Below are 24307 nucleotides of genomic sequence, written 5' to 3'. Positions count from 1 at the left end.
GGCGTGTGCAGGCGGCACTGCGAGCGGCTTGTTGTGCGCGCTGCGGAGCCGTTACCCTCCCGCTGCCCAGGCCTTGCCGGAGCCGCCGACAGGTGAGGCTGGGCTGGGGGGTGTGTGTGCGGGTGGGCTCGGGCCGGGCCGGCCTGGCCTGGCCTGGCCTCGCCTCCCGGCGGTGGAAGGAGCGGGCCACGCGGGGCGCCAGAGCGAGGCTGTGGCCTGGGCCTGCGGGGGAGACCCGGGGCCTGTGGGGGGGCAGGCCTGGGCCTGGTGGCGGGGAAGGCACGGGGCTGCGGGTGCACGTTGGGGCCGGGCCGGGCCGGGGCCGGGCCGGGCCGGAGCCGGCCGCATGGGTGTGGTGTGTGCGGGATGCAGGGCAGCGGGTGTGGGTTTGTCCTTTCTGTGGTTTGTTTTTCAAATCTCCCATTGCTGGTGAGAGTAGTGCAACTGCACTGGCTCGCGGGGTGCCGAGCCGAGTGTGGACAGGGGCCCCATGTGCACTAACAATAGCTCCGCAACCGAGACCGGCTCTGAATGGCAGCCCACATGTGAAATGCCAGAGACGGGGGGGAAGCCGTGGCTGTTTTAGCGCTCCACCCTTGTTACCGTCAGCGAAGTTGCTGAGAGATTTTTTCCGAGTAAAGCCTAATGTACTGATCACCTGTGTGCAAAGTGAGCTGGCCTGTGTGTGTGTGTGGAGAGAGTGTGCACGTGGATCTGGCTCATAGGGACAGTGTGTGTTGTGTCCACTTCTGATCCAGGGTGATTGATGAAGTGTATGTGTGGAGAGGGTGGCCGTGTGTGATATTTGTGGGAGTGTATGTTGGGGGGAGGGTGTGTGTTGTGCCCCAGTAGAAGCAGATGGGAATGATTTGGGTCATGATGGGTTGATAGGGAATGGGTAATACAGTGTGTTCTCATATGATTCATTTTTGCAGTCCTTGATGTACTTGATGACTTGGCCCTCTTGGCTTTTGTGATTCTGTTTTTTTCCTCTATCTTGCATTTGGATGCTGTATTGAATAGGTGGGGGTGTCATACAATTATTTAGATAGAGTTGCTGACAACTCAGTTGCCTTTGAACAGTTCTTTATCCTCACCTCTTTCCCTGTCTGCCATTGTCCTTCAGTTCTCTATTTTCACAACTTCTGTATACTCTCTTCTTTCTGACTTCATCACCATCTATCTATACATTCATTGTCACACCTCAATCCCTAGACTGATGACACTTCCCTACCCCCATTCAGTCTAGCATTCTTAGCTGATGCTGACATCTTGGGTGTTCAGCCAGTATCTCAAGTTCAGTTTCACCAAAACTAAACTTCTGTGTTGGGAGTGCAGGACCATGCATTCTGCATTCCAGTAATGAGGATGTATACTAGCAGTCTACGCAAATAACTATTGCTGGTAAGTAGCCTTTCTAATCTTTTTTCCTGATTTCTCCTTTCTGACTTCATTGACAACTCCACTCTTCCATATGTCCCAGCCTGTAATCTTGCTGTGACCTTTTACTCTATTCTGCCCCATATTAAGTCTTTCTTGTTAAGACCTGTTGCTATTTCATTCAAAATATGTCCTGAATTGACTGCTATAACCCTTGTCTCTGGGCTGGTCTACACGGGCAATGGAGGTTGATGTAACGTCACTTATGTCGATCCCCTAAAGTATGCGTCTCCACTGGCACGTAAGTTCCGTTGATTTAAAATGTGGTAAAAGTCGACCTAATGAAACCACCTCTCCATGGGTCGAATTTGCCTAAATGTAGGCAGAGCACAATGTAAATCAACGCCATTGGCCTCCGGGAGGTATCCCATAATGCCCCGTTGTGACTGCTGTGGACAGTCACACTCGGCTGTAATGTGGCCATGTACACAGGAAATAGCTCCTCCGCTTAAGCCCCAGGAAATCTTGAATTTCTATTTCTGGTTTAGACAGTGTGGAGAGAGCTTTGTAGCTGAACTGCTCATGGTGACTGCATGGCCCAAATGCGCTCCAGTTTGGAGTCAACCAGAGGTCTTGGATCTCATTGGTTTGCGGGGCGAAGAGTCTGTTCTGGTTCAGAGCCAAGCCAACAGAAGAAATTTAGATATATACAACAAGATATGTCATGGCATGTTGGAGAAGGGGCACAAACGGACGCACAACGGTGCCATGTTAAGGTCAAAGAGCTGAGACTGGCTTATCAGAAAACTAGGGAAACTAAGAGCCATTCTGGCTCCTCGCCCAAAACATGCCGTTTTTATGAGGAGCTGCATGCAATTCTTGGCGGGGACCCCACCACTGTGCCATCATGCAGCGTCGATACCTCCGAAGAATCCTAGTCAAGGACGAATGAGGAGGACTCTGTGGACGAGGAGGATGTGGATGAGGAGAGCAGGACGCAGGAGAGCGGGGTATCCATTCTCTCTGAGAGCCAGGACCTGTTCGTTACCCCAGAGCAGTCCAGCTACACACAAGACAGCGGGACTGATCAAGATGCAGGGGAAGGCACATCTGGTGAGTGCGTGGGGCAAATCTTTTTTTTGCGGCTGTGTTCACAGTCCAGCTTCTTAAAAGGAGTTTGTGTTTTTGCGGGGAGGATCTTATTGGGTAGTGGTAAACTTCAGTGGAAGGTTACTCCCGGGACAGACTATTTATGTGCAGTGGTATGCTCTGAGAATTCTCTGTGGCTATCACAAGGAGACTTTTGTCTAGGTAATCTGTTAATCTTTGCAGAAGGTTTCTTGGGAGGGCAGCCTTATTTCTTCTGCTATGGTAGGATACTTTCCCCCGCCACTCTGCTATTAAATGAGCAGGCATCATCGTTGAACGCAGCATAACTGCCAGGCCTGTGCCCCGATGCTTACAGAAAATCTTCCCTTTCCACCTGTTACCCTCAGGAGGCTGATATCACACATGGTTGCCTAGGGAAGATGGCGCAAGTTTAAAGTACCCAACCAATACAGTCACTCCGTTTTATTCCTCTGCCGTGAACAGGGTCCCTGGGCACCTCCCCAAGACTATTCCTAGTCCTAGTACTGTTGCAATGATCATTATGGGTCGGGGCACTGGTTGCCCTATGTTTTCTGCCGCTACAATTCACTCAGTGTCCTCTAATTTATTATGCCCACCTCCTCCCAAGCTGGTCTTCGGCATATTACAGGGGAGCCCAGTGATCCCTCTCCTTGCTCAAGTGTGGATTGTGGATTTTTAGCGCTCATGAAGCCTCTCTATAACAGATGCAAGGGCCTCTTGCTTACCATGTCTGTAACGCCAGTCTGACCCTTCTGAGATGTACAGAACGGAATGCAGGTCTGGCTTAGCCTTGTGAACATGAAGGGGAGTACTTTTTACATTGTAACATTTCCTTTATTACTTTGGGTAAGCTAACAATGGCAACTTTGTGCTTTGCTTATCTTACAGTAGGCCCCTCGGCCTTTGGCCTCCCTTGCCGAACTTCATCTGAAAGACTTTCCCAGATTAGAAAGCGGAAAAAGAAAAACTGCAGGATGACATGTTCAGCGAACTAATGAACGCCTCAGTGGCTGCTGACACAGAGCTCAGAGCCTGGAGGATGTTCTTGTCTGAAAAACTGGACATGGAACATAGAAGATCTGCGCAGGAGCATGATACGTAACAGGAGATGTTGTGTATTATGAGGGATCAGTCCGACATGCTGTGACATCTGGTAGAGCTCCAGGAAGAGCAGTGGCAGGACAGACTCCCTCTGCAGACCCTCCAAAATGTTCCATCACCTACTGCTTTATCAGCCCCCACCCCCAAGCAGGCTAAGAGGAGCAAGGTGTAGCAGCAGGATGCGACAGTCTCTTTAAGAACTGCATGCAACCACAGTTGCTTGCATAGTGACACTTTATAATGTTAAGTTATCCTCCTTTCCCCCCATTAAAATGGGTCACAAATAAAACTTTGTAGCATTAAAAAACATCTCTTTATTCATTCATAGCTTGAGTGGGGAGAGAAGGAGAGGGATTCACTGGAGTGAGAGTGGGGGATGGGAAATAAAGGCACAACACAGACATACATTACTGCAGTTCATTGCAAGACTGGTTTTTCAATGCTTGCCGAAGCTCTCCGCCGTTGGTTTTGAGCATAGTGCTGCAATCTGGCTGCTCAAAATTTGCAGCCAGCCTATCAGTCTCCATGACCCAACCCTGGAGGAACTTTTCCCCCTTCGTTTCACACAAATTATGGAGCACACAGCACGCAGATATAGCTGATGGGATGTTCTTTTCACTGATATCAAGCCTAGTAAGCAGGCATCTCCATCTGGCTTTTAAACAGCCAAATGCATATTTCACCACCATTCTGCACTTGCTGAGCCTGTTATTGAAAGCTCCTTCTCACTGTCCAGGTGCCTGGTGTAGGACTTCATTAGCCATGGGAGCAAGGGGTAGGCAGGATCCCCTAGGATCACTATTGGCATTTCCACATCCCCAATGTTTATTTTTTGGTCAGGGAAGAAGGTGCCCGCCTGCATCTTATTGAACAAACCTCAGTACCTAAAGATGCACGTGTCATGCACCTTTCTAACTCACCCCACACTGATGTTGGTGAAACATCCCCGGTGATCCACAAGGGCCTGCAACACCATTGAGAAGTATCCATTCCGGTTTATGTAATCTGTGGCAAGGTGGTCAGGTGCTAGGTTAGGGATATGCCTGCCATATATTGCCCCCCACAGTTTGGGAACCCCATTGCGGCAAACCCGTCCACTATGTCCTGCACATTTCCCAAAGTTACTATCCTTCTTAGCAGAAGTCTACTGATGGCCCTGCACACTTGCATCACAGCAGCTCCAACAGTGAATTTACCGACTCCAAATTGATTCCCAACTGACTGGTAGCAGTCTGGGATTGCCAGTTTCCACAGAGCGATAGCCACTCACTTCTCCACTGTCTGAGCTGGACTCAAGCGAGTAGTCGCGCTTCAGGGCTGGGGACAGCTCCATGCAAAGTTCAAAGAAAATGGCCTTTCTCATACAAAAGTTCTGCAGCCACTGCTCATCATCCCACACCTTCATAATGATGCAATCCCACCAATCTGTGCTTTTTTTCCCCGGGACCAGCGCTCCATGGACTGAAGATGATGCGTGACAGCCTGCAGCAAAAGGGAATTTTCTGCTGTATGGCTTGTAGTAGGGTGGCCTCAGTAACATCGCTATCTTCCATGCTGCGGCTCCTCTCTCTCCTTTGAAAATACTGCAGGATAAGCTATGAGATATTTGTGATGCTCACAATGGTAGTGCAGAGCTGAGCAGGCTCCATATCTTTCCGGCAACGGCATATGCGTGGCATAGAAAAATGGCGCGAAAAAGCATTTGTAGTTTGTTTTGGACAAGAAGGGAGGGGGAGGGAGCATGTTGCACCGACAACAAGCTTCCCAAAAGCCTCTGTGGTTAATTGCACTGTGGGATTGCTATCCACAGTGCACTGCTTTGAGTGTCAACCCAAGCGTGGCAAGTGGGATGCAAGAGCCCAGCTCAAGGAGCGTGGTGTGATCACGCTCCTGTGACTTCCAAAATTCGGTGGGTGAAAGTCGATTTAAAGTAAATCGACTTCAGTCTGCAATGTAGACACACATATCCTGTATCATGGTCACTTCTTGTCTTTATTACTGTAATCTCGTGTCTGACTTCTTTCTCTAACTGCTCCTCCTTTCAGTGTGTTCAAAATGCTGCTGCCAAAGTCATCCTCCTTCCCTTTGATTTAATGTTACTGTGATCTTCCTGTCTTTGAATATATAAAAGGAGCGTAATCCTCGAAGGTCATACATAACCTTCAACCTCCACCATTTCTGTCTCTTCTTTTTATTCACTCTCTGCTTCCCCATCCTTTTGCCTTCAAACCTTTGTCTCCTTTTCCTATTCTTAGTTTTGTGGCTTTTACCTTCTATAGCTGGAACAGCTTGTCTTCATCTGCCAGAAGCTCAGCCTTTCTCCTTTAAAACTCGCCTGTCTAAGCAGTCCCTGGAATCTTCACCCTCTGTTTCCTGAAGTGATATTATTTTTCTTATCTTTTGATTCTTATGTTGATTGTAACAACTTCAGGGCAGAGATGTATTATGGAAACATGTTAGTAGTATCATGGTTAAGGTTCTGACTTCTGATTTTCACAGGCTCTTACTATCTGAATCCCAGAGCACTTGCTACTTATAGAAAGCTCAGGGCTTGTCTCCACTTGGAAGTTTATGGAAGTAGCTGTTCTGGAGTAATTACTCTGGAATAGTTGCAACGATATAAGCCCTGTGTGGGCACTCTTACTTTGGAATAATGTTGAAACAACCATTCCAGAATAGCTATTTTGGTAAATGTTCAAGTCTAAACGAGCCCTAAAAATACAGAACACGCTGCGGTTCTTTTAATTTTTGAAGATCTTAGGAACACCAGTATGTGCTGCAGAATACAATATACATTTTAAAATCCTCTTTTTCAGAAATACATCAGATCATCTTCAATTTTTTTGATCTTTGCGGCTGCATGACCTTGGTACCTAGAAACCCCAGATTGCTGACCCCACTCATTCACATACATACAGGTTCCTTGCGTCACTGAATGTTGGTGATACATAACTATTTTTAAACTTATTATTTATAACTCATTAACTATGCTGACTCCTTCTGATTTCTAACTGAAGAGAGGAAAAGTTAAAACTTCTTCCTCCCCTTATTCTTCTTGTAGGAGATAGTCAGGGAGTTCTAGTCCCCAGATAATCCCGTAGTTGATCATCCTCAGGATGTTTGATGCACTGGCATTACCAATTTGTTGTCATTCCCCACTTCCATCACTACCTCTGGTTTCCTTTACTTGCTCTCACCTTCCCCTGCATAATTAAGTCTGATTAAACCATTGTGATTTGACAGTCTGACAGTAGTTACAACTGATCCAAAGATGGGTTGCTGTCTGGGGCTGAACTCAGAGGAGTGCAGCTGGGAACTACGCTGCTCACAACCCCTCATATCTCAGTTCCCCCCCTTTTTTTTCTTGCTTGCTGTGAATACCACATGGGTAGAGAGAGTGGATTTCTATTTTTCTTAAATTGAGATTTATGCTGAGGAGGGAGCAAGCCCAGGGAGCATTTTTGAAATCTGGCAGGCAGGCAAAGTCCCCTGATCTGTCCTACACTAACACTGGGATTGAGCTGACAAGGTAGGTGCTGGAGGAGTAGTACTGGGGATATAGGAGGGATAGGGTTATGCCTTTCTCCACAGTGAACCCCTCATTTTAATGCCCCTATGCTGAGGCTGGGAATCTTACCTGGCAACAGTTGTCTACAGCTCCTGTAAGAAACATCTGTGCTTGCAGGCTCCCCTTATGTCAAGCATCACCATCTTTGACACAGTGGCAGAGCTGTGCTATGGAGGCACTGAAGGGAAGCTATGAGCCCAGCTCTACGACCTGCTCCTTTCTGCTGCTGATGTTGCTCTTGGGTGTGTGTGTATGTATGTATGGAGGGTGACTTAGAGATGGCAGCAGTGCTAATTAGTGCCAACTGCTGCAGAATTCCAAGTTGTTCTCCTAATCATAGGAATCACTTAAAGGGGTTGTTAGGTGGAGGGGCAGGAGAAGGGTGTCACTAATCCTCCACATCTATTCCATCAGCATTGGGAAAGTCAGGATGGTGACTGCGGCCTCTCCCATCCTGCTCTCTTGTCTTCTGGATCCTAGCATCAGCCTTCCCACCATGAAATTTGGTTTTATGAACTGGGTGTAATTTGTCAAATTAGATGTATACCCCAAATTTAAAAACACAGTAAAAGGACAAAAAAGTGCCACCATGGCTAAACAGTAATAGAAGCGATTAGAGGGAAAAAGTCAATCCTAGAGAGGAAAACAGAAAGAAGCATAAACTCTAGCAAGTTAAATGTAAAAGTATTTTTAGGCGGGCCAAAATAGAATTTGAAGAGCAACTAGCAAAAGACTCAAAAACTAACAGAAACTTTAAGGACATTAGAAGCAGGAAGCCTGCCGAATAATCAGCAGGGCCACTGGACCATTGAGGTGCAGAAGGAGCACTCAAGGAAGATAAAACCATTGTGGAGAAGCTAAATGAATTCTTTACATTAGTCTTTACTGCAGAGGAAGTGAGAGTCTCACACCTGAGCCATTCTTTTTAGGTGACACATCTGAGGATCTGTCACAGATGACATGTCAATAGAGGTATTGGCACAAATTGATAAATTAGACAGTAATAAGTCACCTGGACCAGATGGCATTCACTCAAGAGTTCTGAAGGAACTCAAATATGAAAATGCAAAAACTGTGGTATGTAATCGATCACTTCAATCGGCTTTTGTACCAGATGACTGGAGGATAGCTAACGTGACACCAATTTTTAAAAAAGGCTGCAGAGGCTATTCCGGCAATTACAGGCTGGTAAGCCTAATTTCAGTACCAGGCAAATTGGTTGAAACAATAGTGAAGAACAGAATTACCAGATGCATAGATGAACATGATATGTTGGGGAAGAATCAATATGGCTTTTGTAAAGGGAAATAATGCCATATCAATCTATTAGAATTCTTTGAGGACGTTAACAAACACGTAGACAAGGGTGATCCAGTGGATATTCTGTAGTGTACTTGGACTTTCAGAAAGCCTTTGACAAGATCCCTCACCAAAGGTTCTTAAGAAAAGTAAGCAGTCATGGGATAGGAGGGATCCTCTCATGGATCAGTAACTGATTAAAAGACAAAACAAAGGATAGAAATAAATGGTCAGTTTTCAGAATGGAGAGAGGTAAATAGTGGTGTTCCCTGGGATCTGTACTGGGGTCAGTGCTGTTCAATGTATTCATAAATGATCTGGAAAAAGGGGTAAACAGTGAGGTGGCAAAATTTGCAGATAACTCAGGATAGTTAGTCCAAAGCACACTGCGAGGAGTTACAAAGGGATCTCTCGGAACTGAGTGACTGGGCAACACAATGGCAGATGAAATTCAGTGTTAAGTGCAAAGTAATGCACATTGGAAAACATAATCTCAACTATGCATACAAAATGATAGGAACTAAGTTAGTTATCACTCAAGAAAGAGGTCTGGGAGTCATCATAGATAGTTCTCTGAAAACATCTGCTCGATGTGCAGCGGCCGTCAAAAATGCTGACAATCTTAGGAACTATTAGTAATGGGGTAGACAATAAATATACTGCCAATGTATAAATCCGTAGTACGCCCGCACCTTGAATATTGTGTGCAATTCTGGTCGCCCCATCTAAAAAAAGATGTATTAGAACTGGAAAAGGTACAGAGAATGGCAGCAAAAATTATTAGGGGGATGGAACAGCTTCCGTATGAAAAGTGCTTAAAAAGACTGGGACTTTTCAGCTTGGAAAAGATGACTAAGGGGGGATATATATGAGTCTATAAAATCCTGAATGTTGTGGAGAAAGTAAATAAGGAAACTTATTTATTTATATGGTCAGGGATGCAACCGCATGCTCTGAGTGTCCCTAGTTTCTGACTGCCAGATGCTGGGAGTGGATGAGAGGGGTTAGGGTTAGTGTTCACTCAATAATTGCCTTGTTTTGTTCATTCTTTCTGAAGCACATTGGCCACTCTCAGTAGACAGGACACTGGGTGAGATGGATCATTGGTCTGACACACTGGTTTTCAACTTTTCCAGACTACTGTATCCCTTTCAGGAGTCTGATTTGTCTTGTGTACCCCAAGTTTCACCTCACTTAACAACTACTTGCTTACAAAATCAGACATAAAAATACAAAAGTGTCACAGCATCCTATTACTGAAAAAATTGCTTACTTTCTGATTTTTACCATGTAACTCTAAAGTCGATTGGAATATAAATGTTGTACTCGCATTTCAATGTAATACTTGAGCTGGTTTTTCATTTGTGAGCCTTGTGTGAAGCCTGAGCCCCAGGCAGTGGTGCTGAAGCATGTAACTTAGCTTTGCAGGGCCCCCTGTGTCATGGGTCCCTGGGCATTTGCCCTGCTTGCCGCCCCCTAATGTCTGCCCTGCACTTGCGAGCCTCCTAAACCTGTCCCATGACTCCCCCTCCCTCCCCCCACTGCGGACGGGGTGTCCTGCAGGTTGAAAAACACTGATTTGGATTAATTGTATACCTTGGAAGACCTCTGCGTATCCCTGGTTGAGAACCACCAGTCTGATGCTTATGGCTGTTCTTGTTTTGCCATCTGTGGACTTGGATGTGACATAAGGAAGTTTTATAGGAGAGGAATCCTGGTTTGCCAAACCACAGCTTCTTTGTCAGTCTGGAATCAAAGAAATGTAGGTCTGGAAGGGACCTTCAGAAGTCATCTAGTTCAGCCTCCCTGCGTTGAAGCAGGACCAAATATACCTACACAACCCCTGACAGGTGTTTGACTAACCTGCTCTTAAATGCTCCAATGTTGGGGATTCCATATCTCCCTGGGAAGCCTATTCTAGTACTTGACTATCCTTATCATTAGAAAGTTTTCCCTAATATCTAACCAAAATCTCTCTTGCTGTAGATCAAAACTGTTACTTCTGGTCATATCTTCAGTGGACATGGAAAATCATTGATCACCATCCTCTTTATAACAGTCTTTAACATATTTGAAGACTGTTATCAGGTCACCACTAAATTGTCTTTTTTTCAAGACTAAACATAAGTTGTTTTGTTTTTTTTTTAACTTTTCCTCAAAGGTCAGGTTTTCTACACCTTTTATCATTTTTTTTTGCTGTTCTCTGAACTCTCCAATTTAGCCACATCTTTCCTAATGTTTGGTGCCCAAAACTGGACACAGAACTCCCATTGGAGGCCTCACTAATGCTGAGTAGAGTGGGACAATTGCTTCCTGGCTTACATACAACAGTCCTGTTAATACACTCTAGAATGATATTCCCCTTTTTTGCCACTTGTTGCCTCATATTCAGTTTGTGATCCACTGTAACCCATAGACCCTTTTCAGAAGTACTACTGCCTAGGCAGTTATTCTCCATTTTATAGTTATGCATTTGTTTTTTTTTTCTTCCTAAATGTAATATTTGTCTGTATTGAGTTTCGTCTTGTGATTTCAGACCAATTCTTCAATTTGTCAAGGTTGTTTTGAATTCTAATTCTGTCCTACAATGTTCTAGCAACCTCTTCCAGCTTGGTGTCCCCACAGATTATTTAAGCGTACTATCCTCTTATGCATGTCATTAATGAAAATACTGAATAGTACTGGACCCAAGACAGACTCCAGTATGACCCCACTATATATGACCTCTCAGTTGGTCAGCAAACCATTGAAAACTTTTGAGTATGGTCCTTCAACCAGTTTCACGCCCACCTTATAGTAGCTTCCTTTAGACCACATTTCCCTAGTTTGCTTACAAGATTGTCATGTGGGACTGTCTCAGAAGCCTTACTAAAATCAAAATATATCTTGTCTACAGCTTCTCCCCTCCCAGCCCCCACCAACCACCAGGCTAGTAACACTATCAAAGAAAGAAATTAGGTTAGTTTGTCTTGTTGTGTTCTTGACAAAATCCATGTTGGCTTTTACCTAACAACCCTATTATCCTCTAGCTGCTTACAGATTGACTGATTTGCTTAATACTTTGTTCAAGTATCTTTTCGGATATGAAAGCTAGGCTGACTGGTCTATAATTCTCCAGGTCCTCTCCCCTCCCCACTTTTTTAAAGATAGGTTCTATGGTTACTTCTCTCCAGTCCTCTGGGACCTTACCTGTCTTCTGAGAGTTCTCAAAGATGATTGCTAGTGGTTCCAAGGCTGTTTCAGCTAGTTTAAGTACCCTAGGGTTCATTTCATCCAGCCATGCTGACTTGAATACATTAAAATTACCTAATTATTCTTTAACCTGTTCTTTCCCTATTTTGACTTGTGTTCCTTCCTTCCCCCTTGTTAATATTAATTTTGTTAAGTATCTGGTCACAATTTACCTTTTTAGTGAAAACTGAAGCAAAATAGATGTTAAACACCTTAGCCTTCTTGATGTCACATGTTATTAGTTCTCTTTCCCTGCTAAGTAGAGGATCTACACTTTTCTTTCTTTTGTTCCTACTATATTTAAAGAACCTCTTCTTATTGCCTGCACCTTGCTAGTTGTAACTTAACTTTGTGCCTTAACCTTTCTGATTTTTGTCCCTACATGCTTGTATTATTGTTTTGTACTCATCCTTAGCAATTTTGTGTTTCCACTTTTAATAGGTTTCTTTTTTTATTTTGAATCATAAAAGAGCTTCTGATGGAGCCATCTTAGCTTCTTCCTTTCCTTTCTTTTCTTTGCATTGGGATAGTTAGCATATGTGCCTTTAGTATTCTCTTTGAGAAACTGCCAGCTCTCCTGACCTCCTTTTGCCCTGAGATTTTCTTTCCATGGGAGGTTACTTGCCAGTTCTCTGAGTTTGCTAAAGTCTGCTTTGTTGAAGTCCACTGTACTTTTTCTGATGCTTTCGCTTTTTCTTTTCCTTAGAATGCCTGGTACAGAGACTAGATGTGCCCAGGAATGAGGGTGCAGCATGAGCATTTGTGTTACAAAAATAATGGAAAAGAAGTGCTCCTGTGTGGGGCAGTAATCTAGGAGAGGACCTTTCCCCTAGTGAGCATGGGGGAAACTAATGGGAGAAGGGAGGGAAACTAGTGCATGGTGTCTATAGGGGGATGTGCATATCCCTTACTCTTTGCCTTTCCCTTTTTTTAATACCCCCAAACACCCACACTTCATACAACCCAGGAAAATTACCACCCTAAAAAACTTAAGCAATCTGAATTTATCAAATGTAACACCTGCTGATCCATCCTTCCTTAACATGCATGGTTCATGTTTACCTGCTCTGACTTTTCCTATCAACCACAATGTAAAATGCATCTCTAACACATTCAGGCACACAACATACATACCATTCTACCTATGTTAATAACACTTGCATGGAATGCACAGCCTTAATTCTTATCTCGTGTTTCCCTCATGTACATATAATGCACAATAGAATAATCTAGTTAATGAAATGTCTATATGGATATGTCCTGTTGCTGAAGTTGGAATTCAGGTTTTGAGGTCCAGTAAGTGTATGCTGTTATATATTATATCTACATGTTAGGGGTGCATGACACTCATTTGTGAATTATGAATGGGTAATACAATACATGGATGTTAAGGAATGACCCCTTAATTGGATATTTCCTTGCTTTTTAGTGGTTAGAGTGAATTGGTACAAATGCTAAAGATTCTTTGCTCGTAATCTTGCATTATAAAAGGCTTTGAGAATTAATGATACTGTAGATGAATTCTGTCTGATTTGCTGTCCACTTACCCATAAGTCTTGATCAGCATTGCTGACTTCCAAGTTTCTCCTCTCTATTGGATGTATTTTAGATTTATTTGTGTTTTTTCCAAACCTTTATTTTCTGCCTATGTTTTTAATCGTTATAGATTCCTTTTTGTTTGTTAAATCCTGTGATTCTGTATCAATATCATGTCTCACCTCCTCAATTTAGAGCTTTGCCACTTATTAGAGTGTTTTCTTTACATTTCATCAGTCAGCTTTCAATGTGTGATGGTTTTTCTGGCCAGTAGAATGAATGAGGAGAGTAAGATTGTGAGATTTATTGTATTGAATATGATAGTTAAAATATATACAGCTGCTGCTTTCTCTTTGTCCACTGATCTGCAGTTTGGGTGGACATTTGGGAAAAGGAGGGGGAAGAGTTGAGTGTATCTGCACTCTGGAGGGTAGGGGAAGACAGAATGAGAGGAATCTATGCCAGGGAGACAATGAGAAGCATGTGGTATATGTTTGGGGATGGGAAGGCCGGAAGAGAGGATGTGGAGTGTGTGCATGAGGGGGAATTCAGGCCAGGGGATGGAGGGAGAGATAGAAAGAAGGAAAAATCATTACGTTGCCTGCCAGGAAAGTACTATCAGGGTTGGAAGTGGTGGAGATGGGATTGTTGTGGCCGTTAAATAAGTCTTCAGTTTGGGCATGGTGTAGGTCCTGTGTCTTTTTGGATGTTGAGATGGGCTACAGAAGCAACCGTGGTTGTTTACTTTGGTAAGGTGATCGTCTTCCTTTTTAAACTGTACTACGAACTTCTTACAGGAGTTTTAGAACTAGCAGGGAGTGCTTCTATAGGCTTTGAATGGTCTATGAAAGGAAGGATGAGCTTTAGCTGAAGTCAATCAATTAGGAATATTTTTCCAGCATACAAAGGTGGAAGAGAGGGTTGTTCTTCTGGAATAAGATGAAGAGTAAAATGCAGAAAAACAAAATGTTGGAGACTACCTAGTGGACATAACTGCAACTGGTAGAACAACTGTCATGGCTGCAACATTAATTTAAATGGAAATTCATTTTAAAAGTAAACTGTTAAAGGAACACTAAAGTTACAAAGTCAAGCACTGAATTGTTAGTAAATGCCAGAATGATGGTTGTAACCTTTATTCTGTCTCCATGTGAGTATATGTTCTGATAAAATATTTAATTACAATTACGTTATTTTTTCCATAGGACAATCTCTGCCTCACTTAGACTTGTTGTCTTTATGTGTGAGAGGTTTGCCTTGAGTATTTTTTCTGATTTGTCAGCACTAAGTGCCTTAGTGTTTTAGACCTTTGCAGTCACTGCACTGTGCCGTTTTTATTTATTTAGCTATATTTTGTTGTAACATTGTTCTTGACACATCAGCACTGGAGTCTAGGCACCTCAGTGTTTCAGTTCAGTCTCTGGTGGTTGTTCATTGGCCTAACACTTCCCTTCTTGTAGTAGTGTCACTTGTTTTATTTCAGGTGCGGCCTCCAAGAAAGATTGCTCAGTAGGTTCAAAACTTACGTGATAAAATGGTGTCCAGTACAGATGGCCAAGTTGGTTATGTTTACTTCTGTGATTTGCATGGGTGACATGTTACAAAGTATGAACCAAGGCACTGAAGAAACCAGAGGAGCTCTTCTTTACTCTCCTTTTGGCAGCCGAGGAAGACTCCCGAGGTCAGCCAGTGTACTTACAAGGTTAAATCCTTGGAGCTGAAACTTGAGTTGGCCAAAATAGCTCACCATAGTTCACCTTGGTGCCAGCGCCACCTATATCAGTGTAAGAGCCCGTTTCCCCCACCAATATTCATCACTCAAAGGGCTTTGTTATATGTCATATATTTGGTACTGAGTTTCACTTCGCTGGATAAGATGGAGCCTCTCATAAGAGGTGAAGGTGCAAAAAGTCAACAGCTCCCCAACATGCCTCAGTTGAAACTAGATTCTAGGTAGCTCCAGTTATAAGCTTTTTGGTTTGCCCCTTCTGCATTTGAGGAACCACTCTGTGCTCCTCAATCTTGCCCAAACACTCCTAGCTGCTCTGTGAGGTTGCCATGAAGCTAGTACAGAAGCCATCTGTTACCAGCTATCAGATCTGAGTGCAGTCAGAGTGCTTTTTGCACCAAATCCAAGGAAAGGAAAGGAAACTCTGGCCTTGATGCTGGCACTCTTGCATTGAGGGATCTAGGACAGCTAGTGTTGGTGTTTAGCAGAGCACTTGCAGTGCTACAGGGCCCTCCTGCTCTCAGATGTCTAGACAAATCCAGCTGCTTGAGCAAAGATAGTTTGACTATCAGAATGATGAGAACTGTACTTTGCACTGTAGTGAGCCAGAGGACTCTGCCACTGCAGTGGAGCACAAGACTGTGATTCTTCAGGCAAGAACCCTCCTTTCTGCCAATTCTTGCGGTAGCTGTCTTAAAGTCTTGTCTACACTACACAATTGTGTCCACAAACTGTGGAGATGTACACACTGCAGTGCTCCTCCCACCTATTTAACTCTCCTGCTATGCTGACATAATAAAACCACTTGGACAAGAGGCATAGAGCTTTTTGCAACAAAGTTAGAGCCATGCAATGTCAGTGTCGATACTGTGTAAAACAGCCAAATTGTGATTTATAATCTCTCCAGGGTTTTACAGTCTCTCAATCCCTCAATGAGAGGTACTTTATTTTAGACTATCTGGAGAGAGTGTGGTGAATCCTTTGTACAATTACCTCCATCTTGAAGGTAGTTAAAGTCCATCGTCCATGAGAATGCCGCTGGTTAAGTCTCTGATTTCCTCTCCTTCTTTCCCACGCCCCCCAAGCTCTTGGTGATGGAGACGGCCATTACAAGAACTTATGGTAATGGTATTGTGCCTCAGAATCCTAAATGGTGACACTGAGGGTATGTCTACACTGCCAGGCCTGATCAGTGCAGCAGGATTGATTGAGCAGGCTGTGGAGACCCACTCAATCAATCCTGGAAGTGCTCTTTGGTTGACACCATTAATCCATCCCCCTGAAAGGAGTAAGGCTGCATCTACCAGAGAGAGTCTCTGGTCAGTGCAGTGCAGTGGAGACGCCATGGTATGGCGATGTAAATAATTTGACAGGAGATAGGCGAGCTATATTAGGTAGCTTGCCTATTTTCCGTCGACTGACAACAGCAATGTAGACCAAGCCTATGATATATTCAGAAGTGTTTACTAGTCTGACTGAAACCTTTGTGTCATTGTCTATTATTCTGGCCAGAGATCAAGTAGAGTTTGGTAAGAAGGCCTCCACCCTCACCGAATGTCTTTTCCCCAAGAGGAATACCAGGAGCTTATGAAGCTAGTTCATGAGGATGCAGACCCAATCTACCTTTGATGCGGGTGATACAGTGGCAAGAGGTACTGCCTCATGAATGGATGTCTGCTTGACTGTGTGCATCGAAGTGCTGCAAAACTCAAATATTCTAGAATTTGTTGCTGTTGGGTTTGCACTCTCCATGCTGGCACCAAACATTTGGTGAATGTTCATATAAGAGAGAGAAAGAAAGGGCTTCCCTTGGAAATTGTTCATGTTAATGGCTGGTTTCAAAAGGAAGAAGCTCATTATCCCCTGCACTGGGCATTCTGACGTAATAGCAGCAGAAGCTAAAATGTTCTAAGACCCTTTTCGGCAGGCACAAAAAAATCAGAGGACTTTTTAAAAGGTTCTGCAGTACTTAGCCTGTCTGCTATCACTAGCAGCCTGTCAAAACACAGTCCTTCCTCCTCTTCCTCTTCAAGCGAAATGATCACCTCTGTTCATGCCTCCTGAGCACTGTTTGATAAGACTACAAGATTAGGTTTTTAGGAAATCTCCATAGTCTGTCCCTGTCACCTCCCCCAAACGTGAGTGCTCTTGAGCTCCTCATTAGCAGGAAGGATGCTAGAGGAAATTATTCCCTCCTGGCAAACAGCCAATATGCCCATTTTACTGGGAGAAATAGAAGTGAAGTGTCTGAATCAGAACCAGACACAGGGATTGTTGTGTCTATAAACAAGTGCAGTTGTAAGGAAATGTATTTCACAGGTGTGTGACTGTGCAAAGGTGACATTCCCTAATAATTCTAGTAACTGGTCAGTAACTACTTTCTCAAATCTTTTGTAGGTAGCCTGATTAGATTTGGCTTTGGCAAAGAGTCTGGTCTCAGATCTAGGATCCCCTTGCTTCATCTCATTCTGGGAGCCTTCTTGCTGACAGCTTAGCTGTTAACAGGGTAGAGATTCACAGACATGGTATCTCTAATCAGGTGGTTTGTGTCCTGTCACCTTGGAAGAAATCTACCAGAAGAACATACTTTCTGATAGAAATGGATTGTGGTGTGATGTCGTCACATCCACGTTGGCACCTCTGCTTGGTCTGCACGAAAAACTGCTTTATCACCTTCTGTCTGAGCCTGAAGACCAATTTAATCTAGATAGCTTTGTGGCTATTTGGACTGTCAAGAATTAGTCAAAATTTTATATCAGTGCATCTGCAGTCCTTCTTGGATTAGCACAGATTTTGAGCTATTAAAATTTTAATGTGTTCATGACAAAACTGTTGAAACTTTTTGAACATCTCAGTTCCTAAGGGGTTTAGCTTCTTACAGGGGTCATTTTCTTGGTGGTAGTGAGCTTTAGGCCCTGACAACTAATTAACCATATACCAGATTTTTCAAGGATAAAGCAATCTTGAAGATTTAGCTGAGTTTCTCTCTTTCAGAGTTCCTGTGGCCGTCCTGGTGGTTCCCTCATGTACTTTGGTTCTATTTTTAAATTTGCTTAAGGGCTTTAGTCTGTTATCCAGTTCTGTCCTCAAGAGGACCTTGTCTAAGTGGACGTTAAAATATTTTTTGTATTCCTGACTCTTTAAATGTGATGTTTGTGGCATGGCTTCCACAATTCAAGGCAGGGCTGCAGTTATGGTCTGTCTCAGATGTTTCCATCACAGACACTTTCAAAACAGCTATAAAGATGCTCTGGCCCCATACTAAAAACATTACTTCTTGGATTATTTGCTTCCAGGAGGGATTCCTGTTTCATTCTCTGTGCTCTAGAACAGTGATACTTAGCCTGAGGCTCGTGAGCTGCAAGTGGCTCTTAAATGTGTCTCCTGCAGCTCTTTGCAGCACATGATATTTAAAACACTGTATGATTTAATTATTAACCAATCGGGATGCATTTACTATGTTATTAACCAATCGTTAATGATAGTCTATGATAACATAATACTTTATCAGTCACTTTGCTGTGAGAATAATATATATAAACTAAATATTTCCCCTGTCACACCGTTTAAATATGAATACATAGCACTATAGTAAATGAAACAATGAATTCACACTACTGTGGCTCTTTTGGGTGATGTTGATCGGTAATTTGGCTCCTGAACCACTGAGATCTGAATATTACTGCTCTAGAACTTCAAGGCAAGGCAGGATAAACTCTCCCATCCTATAAAAGTTTTTTATGTCCTGATGTCCCTTTTTCTCAGTTGGACAATTTATCTTTTCCTAATCTGGTTTTGGGGATCCTTCTACACCCTATATATTCCTGTAGTTGAATTTGAGACAGTAGTAGTGCTTTTATATCCCCCCAAAAGTTTGTTAATGTGGAGTTAAGGTTGAGAATATTTACAAGAAACTTAATTTATATTACAGCAGTGTCTAGAGGTCCTAAACTGGATTTGGATCTGATTGTGCTGGGAGCTGTACAAACATGAAACCAACTCTGTCCTTTGGTGCTTAAAATCTAACTCAAGACCATATGCAGCAAGTGGGTATAACAAGCTAACTATGGCAGAACATACTTTTTGCCTAAACTAGCATTTTTGCACAACTTAGTGATATACACAAGTTTCAAGTACTTCACTTTTTTGTTTTTAGATGCATACATTTTAGTATATTTACTCCTAGCTTGTCACCTGCCTAGCCATTTTGTATATTCTGGTAAGCAGATTTATGCAAAGTAGGTTTTTTTTAAAAACAGTAGATTTAACAAATACAAATTCATGCCTTTCAGGTGGCATAATAGAAGAGCAAGCCAGCGGTCTAATGGAAAAGCAGGATTCAGTGGCTAGTATTCAAGTATAGCCCTAGAATTTGCCAGTTCATGCCTGAAAGATGGGAAAATAATTATAGGTGTACTGCTGGATTTTAAAAGATTGGTTAAGCATTGTTTTTACATAACTGACTGGAATGCACGCTTTGTCTACCCGTTTAAAATGTAATATCAAAACAGAATGCCAAAATGTGCCTTCTTTGTGGAACAAAACTTAAGGGATAAAATCCTTGAAAGAATAATGGCCTTTAGAATATTTGTCTACATAGGAATTTTCACAATTGCCTTTCTGTGAATGTAAACATGGCAATTTTTATGCATCTCTACAATTAAGTGAAGCTTTGCTTGTGTTTGTGATCAGTGAGTTGAAACTGTTTTGGATGGGAGTTTGAGTATCCAGGTCAATTCTGGTCTTTCTGGTCTAACCCCATTGACTGCAATGAACTATCCCAGACTCTTACAGAATGAGTGAGATCAAGAAGAGATGCCCCCCCCCCCTCTTTTTTTTGCCTCAGCACATAACAATAGGAGCAGAGTTATAATTGATTTTCAATTTATTTTTTTTAATATTTATGTGTATACATCCTTTCAGACCAGAAATAATGAGCGGGAACAAGTGCTGAATTTAAAAAAAAAAATCAAAACAAACCCGAAGTAGTTTTAGAGAAACTTTAGCCAGAAGATGACCTAAAATTTTTGCTTGTCCTCTGAAGATTAATTATGCCGTATTTGGAAACAATTCTTTAAACTCTGAACCAAGATTTTAGTCCTCCTGGAGTGTAAAACTTGACTCATCTCTAGCTATGGAGTTGTGAACAATGCTTTCATAATGTTAAAAAAGAACTCCAACTCTCTGTTGGTAGGCTCTTTTTTTCCTTATGTTCCTTTTGGGACACGCTACAAACTTTTTACTCTGAAGGAATATGACTCATGGTTAATATTTTTAGAGAAGGGACAACTGTGTGCCTGTAATACTGCTTCTCTAAGGAGAAACTCTTAGAAGATACTCACCAGGATTCACACTCGCCTTCTGTGTAGATTTTTGGAGGCTACATTTTTTTTAAAGTGGTTTATCTCTCTCTTTTTCCATCCCCAGCATATTTTAATGTTAATCTTGTATTGGCATTTCTTTAAAGAGTTTTGCATCCTGTGCAGTCAAAGGAACTGGCTGAAATGTTTTGAGGGGCAGCTTTTATTTTCTGCAGGAGGTTGTGTATGACAACCAGTAGAGAATATGGTGCTCTACTGTCTCATTACTGGTGTGCTTGAGGGTCAAAATACTTTAACAGCTAATCTTGCACAATGTTCCCTCTGACCATTCAATGTCCTCTTCTCTCCCTTCTGCAGTACTCCACTTGCTCTGCCACCCTACTCTTCTAGATCTCTCTATCCTGATGCCACTTCCATTCACTTTCACTATCCTCCCACAGAAATACTTGTCATGCCTACACACAAACACATACACATTCTGTTTTGGCACAAAGGCCTCCTGCAACAGTCTCTCTTCTCTCCCTCACTTTAACCTGGTGAGAAGGGTTGTAGATTTTCTCCTTTTATCGAATCAAGATGAAGCGATCCCTTGGTCTATTTTTTTTATTCCATCACTTGAAGTACAGGGGCAAAAATGCTCTTCTTCCCACACTCCCAAGTTGGTGAGGTGGCCTTTTCACTGTCCTATTCCTGTATCCCAAGTCAAATGGGTGAACAATCTTGAGAGTGGGGCAAGTGGTGGAATCTGTATTCATAGACTTTAAGGTCAGAAGAATGTAAGAACAGCCATATTGGATCAGACCAATGATTCATTTAGCCCAATATCTTGTCTTCTGACAGTGGCCAATGCCAGGTGCTTCAGAGGGAATGAACAGAACGGTAATCATCAAGTGATCATCTAATCTGACCTCCTGCACATTGCAGGCCACAGAACCTCACTCACCCACTCCTGTAATAGACTGCTAACCTCTGGTTGAGTTTCTGAAATTCTCAAATCATGTTTTAAAGACTTCAAGTTACAGAGAATCCACCATTTACACCAGTTTAAACCTGTAAGTGACCTGTGCCCTGTACTTTAGAGGAAGGTGAAAATCCCCCAAGGTCTCTGCCAAACTGACCCATGGGAAAATTCTTTCCCAATCCCTAAAGTGAGAGTTGCCATGGCACCAAGGCTCCAGGTGCTGTTGAAGGGAAAACTGGCAATTGATGTCACCACACCGATCACCTCCTGGCACCACTCTGCAGCACCAACTTGCGCCGCTCATGGTAACTGAGGAGCGAATCCTTGCAGTCAGGCTCAGAGGTGGAATCTTACACCTCCCGCAGGGTCTCTGCCATGCTGGAGAGGAAGGTGAAAACCCCCCACGGTCTCTGCCTATCTGACTTGCGGGAAAATTCCTTCCCAATCCCAGATATGGAGATCATGTTAGACTGTGAGCATGTTGGCAAGACCCACTAGTGAGACACCTGGGAAAAAATTCTCTGTGATAACCCAAAGCCCTTCCCACCTACTGGCCCATCAATCATCATTGGAGATACTTCCTGCTAGCAGTCACAGATCAGCTACATGCCGTTGTAAGCAGCCTCTTCATACTTGGTACAGGAACCATGACCTGGTACCGAGCCAAGCACTGAGCTTCAGGTCCCTGTACCACGGGATCCTTCAGATGCTGAAGGACTGGGACAGTGCCCTGTACCTGTTCAACATCCTCTTCTTCCTCCCCTGATAAGGCTGCCTACAATGTCATGTAGCCGATCTGCGAGCTGCTAGCAGCAAATATCCCCAGTGGCTGATGAGGCAGTAGTGCGGACTTTGATTGTGCTTACTCAGGGTGACTCTAGGGCACACCAGGAGCTCCTCAGAAGAGTAACCCAAACCTATTTCCCAGAGTTAGAGGCTGGGTCACAATGCCTGGGATGACTTTGCCAGTCTCTTACACCCAGTAGCACCGCCCTTGGGTCATCCACAAGATCAAGCCCTTATTAAAGTACATAAACTATTGAGTCATATTTATAAAGCTTGATTTAAAAAATTAGATGTGTTTTCCCTGGTTCTTTCTTAATATAGAAAAGCAGCCTTTTAACTCAAGGTTTTTGATTGAGGCTCATGGATTCAGCATATTTATTTTTTATTTAAATGTTTTAAGAGATTTATGATTTTAGGCCATAGCATTTTGTATTAAATTCACATTTAAGTTTTTTAAAAGAAAAACTTATAATAAATAAAACCTGATTTAAATAAAAAATGGATTTTTCCCCCCCCCAAAATTGCTTGAAATGTTTTGGTCTAACTAAGTAACTGAGTTCAATATAGGGGTAGCTGAGTGAAATGTAATGACCAGTCATATATAGGAGGTCATACTAGATGATCTAATGGTTCCTTCAGGCCTTAATCTCTATGAAACTATGAATGGCTACTTGACAAGGGTTGTGGTTGGAGGAAGAGGTGTGCAGCCCATTTCACAATGAGAAAACTGGGAGGAGCTTTTGTAGAACTGTTCTTACTGGACTGCAGGCTTTGCTTCCCTGGTACTGAAATTTCTGGATTTAAGTTGCAGACTTGCACAAAATACGCTGAACATTTTTTGAAAGAATTTTACAGGGGTAATCTTAAAGCCTGGAACTGAACGGGCTGAAAGTTTTCAGGTATTGCTTTAGCAAATGTTTAAGTTCTAGCAAAGAGGACACTAAGATGTTAACACAACTGTGTATTATATGAAGTAATGAATTTTCTACGTTTATTGTGGAATAAATGGCTCCAAATGATGGAATAAGTGGCCTCTTTTTTTTATACGTGTTGTCCTCTTCAAAATTATGGAACTCCTGAACAAACTCCATAATTGTGGTAAGGTTGTAAATGTATCTCAGTGACTTAAAGGGGGAGCAGGCAGAACCTTACAGTCCAAGTCTTTAAAAAGACAAGCAGATTGAAGGTCCCCATAACAACTTTATCTCCCTCTGAATTCTGACCACTTGTTGCTCTCATTCATCTAAGGGAAATCCTGTTTATGACAACCATTGCAGCTAGTTGATACATAAACCATATATACTCTACCACAGCCTCGAGGGTTCCTAGCCAATTTGCCAAACTCTAGCAAGATTAACACTTGATAGAACCCTGGTTACTTATGACTGTTCAACTAACCACTTGGTTAGAAATTTTCTATTCTTGACATCTTCCATAAGTCAGACATTTAAAAAAAAAAAAAAAAAATTTGAATAGAAATGGTTCAACTGTTTGATAATGAGCTGAAGGAAAAACAGTCTGGTCAGTATTACGTTTTCAAACATTTTTTAACATCATGAGCAAATTCCTAGTCTGGACTAGGAACTCTATTTGGTTTGTGCAAAATCCAAGTTTCAGAGGTGCCTTTTGGTGTACCTTTGAATTTCACACAGATTTGACTGTTAAAAATATGTCATTTCTAAATGCACAGAGAGCTTTGGCAAATTCATTCCTTAATTTATTGAACATTCCAGCTACACTGCACATGTTCCATGGCTTGTTATCCCTCCGGCATATAATATTTACAGAGCTGGAGTTTCAGACAAGATACAACAAGATGGGCTGCTTGCATCAAAATATGCTTGGTTGGGAAATGGTAGGCTATGGGTTCATCTCTTCTCTTCCCTTTACTGGTGCTGAGAGCAAGGGAGGTGTGTATTAGTGGTTGTGACATTTTATAGACAAGGTAACTGAGGCTGAGGTTACTCAGGGACAGCTCTGGCAGAGAACCCCCATCTCTAATTTAGCAGAGCTAAATTTGCCATGCTAACTCAAAGTGAATTTGCCAAATCTGTGTCCTGGACTAAGCTTTTTATAAAATGGGGTTACACCAGCATACCCACCTTCACAAAATATTTTGATGCCCGCAGAAGAAAGTATAAATGCAAAGCATCACTAACAAACAAATAGCAACTAGTGAAAGGACTGAAACTTTGGATTGCTAACCAAATAGAATGCATTCCCTTCCCAGAGCTAGGAGTAGAGCCTAGAAATCCTGATTCTCA

The 24307-nt window shown here is 42.8% G+C and overlaps 1 protein-coding gene across 1 annotated transcript in view; it reads left to right on the top strand.

Annotated features, from left to right (window-relative positions):
* The window catches only part of ELAVL1 (ELAV like RNA binding protein 1), a 76693-nt gene continuing 52386 nt past the window's right edge, over window positions 1-24307 (top strand). Inside the window, exon 1 of the mRNA XM_067557199.1 lies at window positions 1-92. The gene's annotated coding sequence lies outside the window, so the exon portion shown is untranslated. The remainder of the gene's footprint in view (window positions 93-24307) is intronic.

Source organism: Emydura macquarii, unplaced genomic scaffold (genome assembly GCF_026122565.2).
Source record: "Emydura macquarii macquarii isolate MOO-44397 ecotype Brisbane River unplaced genomic scaffold, CSIRO-AGI_Emac_v2 contig_306, whole genome shotgun sequence".
Taxonomy (NCBI): Eukaryota; Metazoa; Chordata; order Testudines; family Chelidae; genus Emydura; species Emydura macquarii.
The sequence above is the reverse complement of the archived record's forward strand: the minus strand, read 5'-3'. Positions and strand labels throughout refer to the sequence as shown.